The sequence below is a fragment of the Ictalurus punctatus genome, chromosome 17, assembly GCF_001660625.3.
Source record: "Ictalurus punctatus breed USDA103 chromosome 17, Coco_2.0, whole genome shotgun sequence".
NCBI lineage: Eukaryota > Metazoa > Chordata > Actinopteri > Siluriformes > Ictaluridae > Ictalurus > Ictalurus punctatus.
Genome location: NC_030432.2, coordinates 11,096,428 through 11,111,848, shown reverse-complemented (window position 1 = coordinate 11,111,848; position 15,421 = coordinate 11,096,428). Strand labels below are relative to the sequence as shown.

Sequence of the window (15,421 nt, the reverse complement as noted above, 5' to 3'; positions counted from 1 at the left end):
GAGCTGGAGAGCTGAGTGCAGGACAGTCGCTCACTTCTGTTCAAAAAGTCAACAGGCTTTTTTTATAAAGTCAATAAAGGGTTTAAACAGGTCACTAATTTGGCAGCACAGGTCACGTCACAGGTGTAATTTGAATGTGGGATTTTCTGTGTTGCTGCATCTTCTGTGTGTCTTGTGGATGATGAATGAAAGCAATGTAGTTCTGTTCAGCACACAGGAAAACCCTCTGTATTATATTTTGAGTAGTAGCTCTTCCAGGAGAGCAGTCCCTCGGTAATACTGTCCGTAGGAGTGTGCTGAGGATCTGTGCTATAATGTGAAGAAGAAAAAACTGATTCTGACAACCAGCGCTTAACTCTGTAAACTGAGGCATTGTTCCAGCCCGCCCCCTTTTTTTGTTCCCAGATTTTCCCTTTTTTTTTTTTTTCCTTTTTTAAAAAACAACAACATTTTTGTGTTGAGGGAAATGGCCTGTGCGTATTTCAGCCCTTTGCATCTTAGCATGTTCATTCTCATCTCTGAGTCATTTGTGTGTTTATTGCTAACCTTGCCAAGAGGTGCACACAGACACCCCCAGTGACTCCAGGGTGGGAGCATTGTAATGATGGGTAGCTTTAGGGCTTTTTAAAAATAGGTCTCCAACCTGGGCAGGCAGCGCGAGGAAGAAAGGAGAGGTTGAGAGTCTCTGAGGGCTGGTGTGTGTGTGTGTGTGTGTGTGTGTGTGTGTATGTGAGTGCTGGTGTTTGGTGGTGCTGTAGGCTACAGTCAGCAGGGAAATCTCTCAGACTACAGGCCCAGGCTCAGCTGCTGTTCTTCAGTATATCTCTCAGTGTGAACAACAGTGTCTGCATAGCCTTAGGGTTTACACATACACACACACACACACACAAAAACACACAAACGCACGAACGCATGTAACCTCATGTACACGCCCAGATTCAGCCTCGGTCATAATGATGGCTCATTTTTGTCTAAGCTTGGTGTGAAGAACTCTTTATGTATATGCCTGAATTTAGGTTGGGCTGCCACCACTGGGCATTAGAGTGGCAGAAGAGGACAACAATTCCTGGTAACATTATGTTAAGTCTCCAAGCGTAATCAGTAATTGGGATACAAAATATGCAAAACTGCATGGGACTTGCTGTGTGTCCACTCAGATCATTATACGCAAGTGAACCCCACTCAGGGTGTCCCTGCAGTTTGGCTGACATGTTTTTGGGCTAGATATTCAAACGGAAATTCATGAGTGTTACAGAAAAACACAATGGTTTAAATTAGGGCTGGGCTATAAAACAGTATCAGTATTTATTGACGGTACACCTTTATTGGTAACGATAGAAAAAATGTTTGATATCATGCTCGATAAAATGTAAACAGACATGATGTTTGGTTGCATGAACAGCCATCAAGCGTGCGCCGTCTCTGGACCATAACCAGCCTATCATATGCCTTGATAAAGGAGTATGCTACGAGAGACAAGCAAACAGTCAATAACAAGTCACGTACCTGTGGGATTCGATTGCGTCATTGCCAAAAAAGGACATGTCAGCTCGCCAGTTTGGCAGTTTATTGGTTTCTTTTCGTCTGACCGACATCAGAACACCGGCTGCATCCGAAACCACGTACTTGCCTACTATATAGTAGGCGAAGAGCAGTTCGCCAGAGGGGTAGTATGTCTGAATTTTAAGTGTATGAGAAACAGTACGCGAGAAATACCCAGTATTTAAATTTTGCAGTATGCAACCAATGGACACTGCGTGAATCAAACAAACCCATGATGCAATGGAACTGGTGCGGACGCAGTCAGAGAAAAAAAAAGCGGTAGTCAGCGTCAGTTCTTTTTAAGTATTAAACCTTGGTTAAACGGGACTTGTTTAACAATACCCGAATAAATCGTTTAAGATTTTTGTGTTTATGATGAGGTTGAAGGTCACATGACAATGCTAACATGGCGGATGTAGTATGTCCAGGATTGTAGTCATAATACGTGCACACACTGATTAGTACATACTGTTTCAGTACGTACTGTCATAGTATGCGATTTCGGACGCAGCCACCGTTGTGTGTAATGAGTATGATGGGGTTGAAGGCATGAAAGTTGAAGCTTATATGTTTGAGCAGAGTGTACAGACAAGGAGGTGAGAGAGTGGGACAGACTAAAAGAGCTGCTGCATGGCTCTCTTTGGGTGGAGATGAATTTGCACTGGTGCCACTATCAGACGATAGTCAGATGGCATTGTGGGTAACGTAGCAAATCTCTTGCATGATTGAAGATCCCATAATGATATGCAAGTCCCTCAGGACAGATTTTTCCTTTAGGTCCACTTTATTGTTCTTCAGTCTTTGTCCACTCACGTCACATCGCCTCAGCAGGACCGTCATTATAGCTGGACAAAGAGACGTCTATTAGTGTCTCCTCACAGAAAAAGACGAAAAGAAAGCTGCACCTTGGAGTTGTGCTTTTTCCTGTATCTCATCTCATCTCATCTCTACTGACGTGTGCACCTGGAGAGGGTGAGCCGAGTGCGTGATCTGCACCCCCTCTCTGCCTGCCTGTCTTTCTCTCTTTATCTCGCCTCTCAATCTCAGCTGCGCTGTCACGTGCGACTGTGGACGCTGCTTTTGAAGGTGCAGCATGAAAAGAATCCCGCGTTGCAGGCCTCTCCTTTGATTCCTTATAATGATGATGTGGGAGAGCAAACAGCTTCCTGCAACCTAGTGCTGCACTTTAATTGTAGTCAGCTCCAGAATTATTGGCACCCTTTTATTTAAGAAATAATAATAAAATGTATTTGTGCATTTATGCTCACTTAGCTTCATCTCTCATTGAGCATACAGTATGAGAGGACTCTATCCTATAATGAAAGATAATTTATTCCAAGTTCATTGATGCTAGAAATACATGTTTAAAGCTTTAGTATAGGAGCATCTGAGTCAGACTCTACATTCACACCTAGTGATTTTGTACCTGACCTCCTTGAATGCCATGGTAGTTCCTCATGTTTAATGCATGTGTGCTCGAGGAGTGTATCTCTCCTTCCAAGGTGATACATGATCAGAGATCCAAAGAAGAAGAGATACATCTTTGCTTCCTAACCATCCAACCTAGTATGAAGTCAAAAGCATCATATGAAGATAATCATTTTTTTTTACAGTATATGATGCATATCCATGTTTAGGTTCATGCCACGAAAAACAGTAGAATGCTATGACGTACTGTAACATACCATCGGCTACTTTTTACTGTAATTAATAATGTAGTTGTCAGTGTTCTAAAAAGATGATACCTGTGAGATCCTAATGTGTGTATCCGATGTAATCCGATGTATTACAATACAATCATTAAAATTGCATCACATTTACATACAGGATGACTTTAAATGATGTATAGCGCTAATATTATTTAGGGAACCTGCTACAACATTTCTAAGAGGTTTGCCCTTTACCTTCAGTAATTTATTCAACCAGATTAGAAGTGCAGTGAACACTGCATGTTTGTTCTTTAATAAGTAGGTGACCCAAAAATCCTGTAGCATATGGTATTTCACAAAACGCACCACACTTGGGAATTATGTGGCATTGTTGTCTAGATAACATTATAATATTACAGGCCTAACATATTTTCCTTGTAACAGCCTGCCAGACACGGGACCCGCTGATCTCATACTGAGTATTTATGTCAGGCCTGACACTGGTTTGTAAGCTGATATGATGGGTTTCTCCCAATTTAGTCATTTGCTAATTCTCACTCAGTAGTAAGCTCTCCACTATAACATTACAGCTACCAATTGGTGAGGGTGAAGACTAAAGGTACGAGTTTATCGCTGCAAGACACCAATAGGCGCTACGACTACTGGTTGCCATAGTAACATTTATCAGTGGATGGTGCAACTAGCATTGCACTTTGGACAGCAAACAAGTTTTCTTGCCCCTAAAATGAAACATCATATCCTACAAGATGAAGGAGAAGCAGTGTGTGCTCTTTGCCATTACGGCTGGACCGCCTGGGTCCACGAAACCAGCTCTGACTCGCAGGCAGCATGGCGGATCACTGAGTCCTTCGAGACGTCAGCCAACCAACAGCATCTTTTTGAACTGCTGCTCACACTACATCACAGAGCAGCGTAATACTCTTGGAGGAAAGAGCTGCCCACCCTCTTAAACATTCATGAGCTCACAGTTGCCCACTCTGATTGGATGATTGGTTAGTGTTGCTCTGATTGAGAGGGGAGAGAGTAATGTTATTCCTCTCACGCAGAGACACGACCAGTTTCAGCAGTCTCACGGTCTCAGCTCATGAAAATCAGAAATCCAGCATTTCAAAATATTAGAATAAAGAATTTATAATACAGAAATGTCGACCTGAGAAGAGCTCTAATCAGCGAATGAACTCAAAGCATTATCTATTGATATTTCTGTTGAATAAATGATTGAAAAAGCTAAATTTCCTTGTGGTTTTGCTCAAGTATATCAACTTCATTAATAGGCACTGTTTCAAAGAGGATCAAATGTTTGCTTGTCCAAATATCTATCGCTCGTGTTCTCTCTCTCTCTCTCTCTCTCTCTTATATATATATATATATATATATAAATGTGTGTGTGTGTGTATATGTGTATATATATATATATATATATATATATATATATATATATATATATATATATATATATATATATATTTGTTGAGGTAAGCTTCCAGGAGAACTACTAAACATGCCTCACTGAACTCCAGTGTGGATTTGGCATTTTTCTAGTTTGCTTCCCTTTTGATTTTTTTTTCATTCTGTTATCACTATACTTTCACGCCTGGCAGATGGGACCCTCCTGAACGTGCACATGGTGTTGTCTTGTCCTGTTCAAACCAGCCCACACATGTACACAGCTGTAGGTTTTGACAGTGTGAGAGAAGAGAAAATGGCATTGTGTAAATGCAGATGAATTCAATGCTCTGGCGGCGCGTGTGTGTGTGCGCGCGCGCTGAGAGAACTGGGGTTGGGGGGGGGGGGGGGGGGGGGTGCGCTGCTGCTTAAATCCTCTGGGCATCCTTAACAGGTGTGAGTTACAGCACATATCCATCATCAAGCACTTTTACAGACAGTAAAACCCTTCTGTCTTTGTTTTTCTGTTTTTTCTTTGTTTCTCACAGTCTCCAAGACACAGTCTGTCCTCAACCTGTTCTCACACAAGTCAATTTCAACATTTGGATTTGCACGACTAATCAGTCCCTCGTGTATTTTCTTGATTATTATTATTATTTTATCTGTTTAAGTCTCTACTGTTCACACTTAGATTTAGCTGCATGACTTTGATAAGCTTCTTTAAATTTAGCTTAAGTATTTTAAGCAGCGTGCGGTTAATCCGAAGAGACAGCACTTTTCTTCACACACAGACAGGAAACAGGTCCTCTCTCACTTCCTTCTTCATATCTCAGCTGGAGGAGAGAAGCTGTGCAGATGGTGAGAGAGAGGATTAGGAAAAGTTAAGCAGACAGACACCGTCCATCACGGGTGTCCTGGCTACCTGGACAGTGTGCTCTGGAGATATAAAAAATTCAGTTGATGTGACATTTTATGTTGTAGTCTACTTTCACCATAGAAGGAGCAGAGAAGCCTTCAGTATGTCGGTTGATAAGAGTTGTATTAATCCCTACAGCACTGCTGCCAGTGGGAGCTGCAATATTAATGCTGAGGACCCTCTTCTCACATAAGAGGAATAATTATGGGATTTAGCCCTATCCCACTTACAAATGACTCACTCACCAGTCAGGGGGTCTTAGCTGGGGGGTCTCCTCTCTACAGGACACTCGACTCTTCATGTCTTCCAGTGGTGGCATGATTTTACACATCATTATTAGGTTTGAGCATTAGCTACGGTCTGTTATTATCTGTCATTTGTTCCGAGGCCACTTTCCGTGTGGCTAATAGTATGTTATTTTCTTAGAATGGTTCAAATGAGCTGGGGACAAAAGTGGAGACTCTGAGCTGAAAGTCCGCTCGATTTACAGAGATCAGGTGTTTATGGGAACGCTATGTTAAAAGAAACTCCCGTGAAGAGCATAGATTAAACAGGCTCAGAACCAGTAGCTTTTTTTGCTGTGGGTTTTTATGAGAGTGAGTGAATAATTTGATTTCCACTGAGACGGAAGTCATGGCAGGGCATATTGAGTGGCTCCAACCCCCTTTTTACATAGCTAATCAGTCAACAACAGCAATTTCATTAAGGTGATTTTTAATTTTTATAATGTTCTTGTGGGACATTTCAGATTCTAGAGGGCATTTGATTGGACAGAAAATCTGATGTGACATCACATCAGAAAGTGCAGAATGATCTCATCAAAATTGTTGATCCGTATTGGTGGAAGAGAGAGACAGTACATTTTGAATGCATATATCTTCTAAATGCAAATTTTGTTATTGTTTTGGAGCGCACTAGCGTATAGATAACTTTAAGGCTAACCTATTCGCACTAAAAGCCATAAAACTTCAATTTGGATTTCATGGGGACTTTACTGTTTTTACTGTAAACTTTACTGTTGCTTTATACTTAACCAGCCATTATGAGTAACACTGCATACTTCAGTTATAATAATTTAAATCCTTATTTGCTTTTAAGACTCTAGGAATTCTGGAAAATGTGAATGTTTATGCACTAGTTTTCCAATCATGCAATACACTTAGAACTAGACATGTCTTAGATGCTCAAGATTCAAGATAGCTTTATTTGCTATGTGCACCAAGTGCACTGGGATTATTGGCTGTCAGCCATGAGTATTTCTAAGTATTTTCCTGTAAGCTCTGTCTGATTGGACTTGCTTCCGTTCACTGAAGATACAAAATTACAGGCCGTCTTCTTTTACTGACGTGCAGTTACGTAGTGACAAGCCGCTCCAAGTGGAGAATTATTTGGGGTAAAGAAAAACCTTCGGTGCTACAATCGCCAATACCCAGGTCAGGTTACACCCCTGGTTACAGTTATACTTGGGTGTATCGTGTAAGGTCCTTGCAAGTGCATTGGGATTGTTACTGTATTATATTAGCGAGCTGTGTGTGTGTGTGTGTCCATGTCTGTGTCCTTAAGAGAGGTTATTTGTAATTAGTAAATACTAATCCCACACTTTTCTGGCTGAACACGAGATGCTCTACTGATCGCCACTGCATGAACGGGAGGACTGCTGTGTGAAGATGAATTAAAGATAACTGATATTTATGTCGATCCCTTAAGCTAAAATCTAGCAAAATATTAGCTACAAGAAAACATTGAAGAAATTAAAAAGGAATCAATAAATAATTAGGAAGAAATCATTATCTAATATAATTATATAATGGTTTTTCTTCTGTTTTTATGTGGAGTGATGAGTGTCGATGTGACTGCTAATGCTAGCTCTGTGGTGGAAAGAATTATGGGCTAATTATTATCTGAATATAATTAAACACTGTGTTTAATTTGACAGCTCTAGGGCACAATGATTTTCTCATAAAAGTTTGGTAGCTTTTTCCAATTAAAAAAAATAATTTTATAAACCATTCTATTCAACTATTCATGATGCAGAATCGATCAGGAATTTACCCCCCAGCTATGCTGCATATATTTTTCACCAGAAATTGCGTAAAATCAAAATTGCAACCTAGATTTATTTGTTTTTACCTTTGACCTTGTATCCATTGGCCAGGTCACAGATTTAAGGGCTTAGGTTTCTAATTGTTTATATGGTTTCCATGTTCTTGAGAATTTCTTAAAATTATTTTTGTGTGTTCGCCACTGAGTAGGATTTATATGGAATTATCATTATAACCATTAGGTGAACTGATGAAACGCTCTTATTTAGATCGAATTATGTTTTTCTCCTTTATACAATTGAGGGTGAAGGACTTTGCTCAAGGGCACAGCAGTGGCATCTTGGCAGTGCTGGGATTTGAACTCGTGACCTTCCGATCAGTAATCCAACATCCATTTAGCTACCACTAATCTATGCATATTTTAAGGGTAGTTCTGGCAAACAAATTAGTAACAAGTTAGTAACAACAAGACTAAACTTGTTGGTGGCAGAGTCATCGACGTTTACGCCATTGGCATCGAGTTCGACTTGTTTACTGTCTCCTCTAATTTAAACCTGATTTTAAAAAACTCAACTTCTAATATTTGAAGTAAAATGGGGGGGTGATTTGTGTGAAACCTAAACGAGCCCACATAAATTCTTTTAGTTGCTGAGGTTACAGTCAGGGGCGTTAGCTGGACTGTTGATCATCTGGGGCTGAGCCAAAATTCTTCTCCATCCAAAAACTTCTTCTAAATACACTGTTTCCATGCATTTTGTTTTCTTGGCTATGAAGGCTAATTGCTTTAAAAAAAAATGGACAAAAATTGGACAAAAAGTTCGCTGTTTGCAGGACGACAAGGCTGATAAAATATAAAATTTTTGGCTATCTAACACAAGACTATTTTTTTGTGTCGCTAACAAGGGGAGGCACAACTAAGCTGTCATCGTATGGGTTTAGCTGCTACAGTGCTGTGCAAAGTGCGTTACTGTCGTTATGCTCTGCTCATAACATGTTGACGTAACACGGAACTCATAACATTTACACACCTTGTTTTCCTGTTCCGCATCAAAGGATGTTAGTGTTTCAGTTTCAACTTGTAAAAAATCAAATAAAATAAATTTTAAATAAAATTTTAAAGAATTATTTGGGGTTAAGAAAAAAATCTTCGGAGCTACAGCCGCCAATACCCAGGCCAGGTTACGCCCCTGGTTACAGTTATACTTGGGTGTATCATGTAAGGTCCTTGCAAGGATAATAAGGGGTGTGTGTGTATGTGTGTGTTCGAGAGAGAGTCAGTCAGTTAGGGGATTGTTAATATTTGCATAGACTTTATAAAAAATGTATTGTTATTTTTTTTTTTTTATATAAATAACCCTCTGATCAACAGCTCCTTCTATGTATCATGAAAAATGGTTTCCTAGAAACAGAGGGGATGCTACTGGCGTGTTCAAGTTTTGTTTGGACAGTTACGAATGGCCTGCAATATTCATGAACAGTGCATGATATGGTTTTGAATAGGTTCTAAAGGTGACTTTGTGCCAGGTGATGCTGAAGTATAGAGCTGTTTTCAGTCAACACCACAGGTCTTCGTCTGACTGGAATACCTATTAATGTTGTGTGTGTGTGTGTGTGTGCGCACATAGGCATGTGTGTTTCCCTTTTCCTCATTCACACCCCCTCCCCATCAGACCCACCTCCATCTCTCTCTCTCTCTCTCTCTCTCTCTCTCTCTCTCTCTCTCTCTCTCTCTCACCTTCTTATGTCTGCCCTGGAGACCGTAACGCTGCTCCTTGACCTCTCTGCTCATGTCTTTGTGAAATTATTGTCTCTTTCCTCCTGCTTTCTTTCTTACAGCCCTGTTGTGTGTGTGTGTGTGTGTGTGTGTGTGTGTGTGTTAGTGAGCTGAGCATTGCAAGATAGTGCTCTATATTGGTGTAAACCATTAAACTCCTGTTACATCAGCGTATTTGGCAATATTCCTGTCATTGAGCTTTCTGTCTTGTGTGGTCTCACAGCAGCAAGGACCCCGATATACAGTGTCAGCAGCACATACACATATCATCACCGCTCCTGTCAGCATCACACATCTCACTTGCTGATCTCACACACTGATGCTCAGGCCTGAAGCTTTCTGTCTCTCTCCCTTCATTAGCAGCTAAAAATAGAGCTCAGCCTAACAGATACAGTAGGAGCTGTAGTTAGAGTATTGATTGTGTCATGGTTGTCCACAGTGAGTGCGATAATTTTTTAAAATAGAAATATGGTTAATGAAAAACTGCCAAAAAATGTACCTTTTTAATAAAAAAAATAAATCTGCAACTTAGACATTAATCATTTTGATTAACAAAAAAATCCAAATCTTAACAAATTAAAATCTATCAGATTTAATAATCGTAATAATTTGGTACTGTGGCCATACATGTGAACTGGATTAGTATTAGTAGGATTAGTATAGTCTGAGATAATTTGTACTGAAATGAAGGCATTATCAGCCGGTCAATTGCTGGATAGTGTGAACAGTATTAAGCCCTGCACAGGCTCTTAGCTGTTTTGTAAAGACAGTGTAAGAAAATGTGCATGAATTAGTTTAATAACAAGACGCTAAATCGATGCCACAAAATTGTAATGCTTGTGTGCGCTTTACTATAATCATACTCTTAACTTGCTGTTTAAAGTTCTCATATTAATAAAATGAGTTTATTTTTGTGGTCTGTTTAAAGAAACATGCACGCAGTTTACAAGGTAAGTTGTGTTTAAGCTGGTGTGGTTCAGTCCCTGTTATGGATAAACACGTATGAAACAAGTTAAATAGCAGTGTCTCAGTGTCACATTCCCACTTGGAAGTATATTTTAATTTAAACAATATATCTAAGGGACTCTCCTCAGCTAGTTCATGGCCTACAAAGCATCCAACACTTATTGTTCACTTTTCTGGCCACAAACTTCAGAATCTTCAAGCTTCATCTTGCAGTGTTATTAGCTATGTTTCCATCCACATATTTTTATGCGGGTTTTGGGATACTGCATAATAAAACGCTGGATGGAAACACCAGATGCAAATAAACTCTCCAAAACGCACATAAAAAAACATATGCGTGCACATGAGGCTACGTCCACATTGATCTGGATAAATTCGAAAACGCATCTTTACTCTGTGTTTTGGTTTTCCGTCCACACAGAGACGGCGTTTCTGTCCGTAGGAAACTGAGATTTTAGAAATTTGATGAATTCGAAAATGCCATTTTCATGTTGTAGTGTGGACTGAGAAAACAGAGATATTCAAAAACAATGACATATTTTTAGTCATGTGACTCAGTCGTGATGTGACCCATTCGACTCGCAACAAACAAGGTAGTACTGCTGATGCTGTGCCTGCTATCCAGTTTGATAGCTTTGTTAAAGATTAAATGTTAATTTTTTTTAAACCTTCAGATTGCATTTATATATAAATGCTTAGCGGAAATGATCCATATAATTGGAGAATTGGCTCGAAAGTGACGATTTAGATTCTCTTGAGCACATGGGATGGAAACGGTGCTTTATTTCCCAAATCATTTATTCCATATTCCAAATTTCCGCGTAAATTAAATTCGCAACTTGGATGAAAACATTGGCTGCATCCAATTAACCCTGTTACCCTACTATACAGTAGGTGAGAAACAGTATGCCAAAGATGTAGTATGTTGAAATTCTCAGCATTCGAAAAAAGAAATTCCCGGATGACCTACTGCTTGTGCTGAGATTCTGCAGTATGGAACCACTGGACACTGTGGATACTGCGCTTCCCATAAGGCAACAGGACCGGCACAGAAGAGCTGTCAGAATCCACGCCGCGTAGTACGTCTGGATTGTATTCATGCTTACCACTTATACTGATCAGTACGTGCTGTATCAACGGCCGAGCAGTAGGTACTGAATCGAATGCAGTAGGTGCTGGCACAGTCTCCGACGCAGACATTCGGACGCAGCCACTGCCTCTTAGCATTTCTGTGCATGTGCACACATACGAACAGCAGTTTCTGAAGGGAAAATGAAATCTGTGACTCCTTCAGCTTTTTAGTACAGGATATGGTCACTGTACTGAAAACTAGTTTACAGCATCTTTTCTTGAAATGTATATGAGTGTATGCAAGAGTATAGGCCTATAACAGTTTTAAAAAAAAAAAAGTATTTAGGGACGATTAAATGTGATAATCTTGCAAGTTTGCTGACTGCCTCTGGGAAAAGTTGTGATTTGTTGTTTAGTAGCTAAAGGTAAAAGCTGGATGGCTTGCATTCTTGATTAAATGAACTCCAGTTACCTAAACTCAACTGTAGCAGTTTATTTGTCTTTGTTTTCTTTAGCGAATAGCACACATCAAACCAAGCACGGATACATTTTTAATTCAAGGAATCGCAAAAGCAAGCTGACAGCATGAAAGGGTTTAGTCAGTGATTCCCATACGAAAAACAGGGCCATAGACCAAATTAACAAATCCTGTAGTAGTACAAAAATATTAAGTGTTAATAATATCTTATTAAAAGATTCAGAAGGCAGTCCTTTATCTTCTTTAGTCTTCCATTTTCTCATGTTTTTTGAAGCACTTTCTGTCTCAACCGCACTTGACTGTTTCGTTATATATTGAGCCCCCCCTTCCAATTTTCTCATCAATGTAGGTGACCCAATTAAACAATCTGTTACAGCCAGACTCATATTTAATATAACTGTCAACCTGAAGGTCACGTTAATGGATTAATAGACTTGGTTAAAATGCTGGGTTCATTAGAGTTAATGTGGTTGTCATTTTTGAACTAATTGCTATTTATTCACTGAAATCAGCTAAACAATGTGTTAAAATGTAAATGCTTTAAAAATGTCTCCTATTGAAAGAGAAATCCTTACTCATGCATGTGCAAAAACACTCCGTGTTTTTTTGGGTGGAAGTTGTAGGGGAGGTTTTGTGTTTTTAGAATGTCCTGCTTGTCTCTGTTTTCTTAATATTTCTTTGGCCCTTGGAGAGTCAGACTGTGCTATCCGCACTGCATTATAACACTGCAACCCACTGACAGCAATGAATTCTGGTTTTTGTTATGTAAAAAATAATGAAACCAAGATACATCATGTCAGAAATTTTCCCACTCTCAATATGAAATTACAACCTAGAACAATTAAGTGAAAAACAATCAAACATTTTACTGAAAAGTAAAAGTTATTTATTTTATAATTGGGCATGTGGCTGTGTTCAGAATGAAGCAATCACATTGAATCTCATGTTCAAAAGTCATTATCATACAGATGTCAATGACATTATTCCAATTAACCCCAAATAAAGACCAGCTGTAACAGTCTCTTGTATTCTTCTGGGCTATGGGGTAAGGTGGCTTAGACAGAAACCCTTTCTCACAAAAACTAAACTAAATCACACCAAACCATGTGGCAAAATGTGTTATGGTCTGATGAGACCTATTCCAAAAGGTATAATAATTACATAATTCCAAAAGGCATGTTTAGTGCAAAAAAAAAAGCACATCACTAAAAGAATGCCATACCCACAGTGCAGCATGGTGGTAGCAGCACCATTTTCTTCAGCCAGAACTGAGGACTTTATCAAGGAGGGGGGAATCATGAATAGCTACAAATACCAATTCAAATACCAAATATTTATTGAAATATGGATGTGATATTGTCATTTCACCATTATTTTTCAAGCTGTAAAAAAAATCTTGAGTTAAGAGGGACTAAAGTTCATTTTTTGACATTTTTAGTCCGTTATTCTCAGGCATGTTCATATTTGTCTATCCGTGTCTGTGAGCTTTGTCGTTTAAAGCCTTTTGAATGTACATGTCCTGAGGGGAAAGAGGTTTTGCGGTTTCTCTTCAGCATAAATACACTCTAAGAAGCACACTTTTCTATAATCGTCCCCCGAAACCAACTATACAGTGCAGAACAATGAAATACAGACAGTGTATGTGAAAGGACATGTCAGAGAAGTGACATTTCCGGAGGCTTTAGGTATGTTTTTGAGTTTCTAGCACCGGTAAAGCCTACATACAGGTTATGAGCATTTGACCTACTAATAAATAGCATGACCACAAACCAGGTTTGCATTAATATGAGGTGTATGTGGTACTTATTGAGTATTTAGTGTGACAAGCATGTGTACACTTTAAAGACACTCACATCACTGGTATTTACTGTATACACCGATCACTTATCCTGTGCAAATCGATCATAAATATTACAGACGTTCTCCAGTAACGTTACTTATCAGTTCCGAATAGTACATAAGTCCTTGTTCAGCCTTTTCTGTGTATATACTTTGAAATGTTTTAATTGTTTCTTTGACTGGAACGCTTGGAAAACTAGCTGGCCCCTCGGTCTCTCTCTCTCTCTCACATTGGAACTTTGGGTGTGATGTGGGAATACACACTGGACAGGATGCTAGCCTATCCACAAGCATTCGCACACTCATTCACATCCAAGGACAGTTTACTATTGATGACCTACCTACCAGCATTTTTTGGGAGGAACCCATACATACAGAAACCTTCGCTCAAGATCAAACTGGGAACCATTGAGCTGTGACACAGCAACACTCCCTCCTGTGCCACCATAAAATGAAATCATGTAGTCAAGATAATACGTTATTATGAATGGCTGTGCTTTTGTGAAAACAGGCTTTTAGTTGCTTCACACTAATAGCACCTTCCTATGTTTTTTGTCTTACCATGGATGTTTTCCCCATCTGTAAAATGGACCTCCATCTTCTGCTCAAGCCAAGATTATTGCACACCTTCATTTGGTGCTACAGAGTATATAGTTTCGAAATCATTTTTGTGATATTAGCCTTTGCACTGAAAATTGTAATGTGCAAATGCTTGTACCAAATCACTGTGTGTTTCTCTGGCTGTTTTGATCAATCTCAGCAATCATATGATGCTCTGTCACATTGAGGGTTCACCAGTGCGTTTATTAGTGTATTATTTAGTCCTTATTGTGCAGCGCTAGCTTCACTGAGTCAATAACTGTGGTGGTTAGCAACTCACTGCAGGTGTTTTTCAGAGTGTATTGCAGGCTTACGACTCAACAACACAGCAGCGTTTTACATGCCAAGACTCGATTCTAAGCGCTCATGCTGAGATGCACACAAAACACACACATGCAAAACCCCTTCTTTCAAGAGGTGCCAGACTCCCCTCCTCACAAGGAAGCGTCTAATTACATATTGGGAGGTGTGAATGGAGGCGCCTTAATTACGCCTATCTTTCTCTTTCTGCTCCACACGTGCTCTCCTTGCTGCAGAATGCATTAGGAGTGGGTCGGTGCGGGTAAACTGGGGAGTTTCTGGTGTTGATAATGCACACGCCATCAGGGAGGCAGTACAAATGGAGAGATGTGGCTCTGTCGCATCTCCGTCAGCGTGATCAGCACTAACGAGCTGAAAGCTGCATTATTGCATGTTTTACTAATGCACTTTAGGGATGAGAGAAAAGAATCGATTCCTAGACGCTTCAAAAATCTCTCCTGCATCAAACCGCAAAATATCACAGACTATTAAATAGTTTTCTACGTGAATATTTGAAATAAAAAAATGAATGAATGTTTTATTAAAATGAAATTTAACCATCTAAACTCATGTTAAGCGCGAATTCAATAGTCAACTCAAGTTTTTATTGTCATTCCTCTATACGCTGAAGTCGTATACATTGGAACGAAACGTCATTTCTCCAGTGCGGCACAGAACAGTACGCAAAGCTACATAAAATGCAAATACACAACCGTGTGAGACGTGTGTAGGACAATACATGCATAGAACAGAACAATAGATAGACATTACAATAAATACACAGGACAATAAATACGCAGCACATAAGTGTAGTAGCAATATTTGCAGCAAAAGCGA

At 39.6% G+C, this 15,421-nt stretch overlaps 1 protein-coding gene across 1 annotated transcript in view; it reads left to right on the top strand.

Annotated features, from left to right (window-relative positions):
- The window catches only part of mettl16 (methyltransferase 16, N6-methyladenosin), a 38,266-nt gene that overhangs the window by 2,627 nt on the left and 20,218 nt on the right, over positions 1 to 15,421 (top strand). The gene's annotated exons all lie outside the window — the stretch shown is intronic.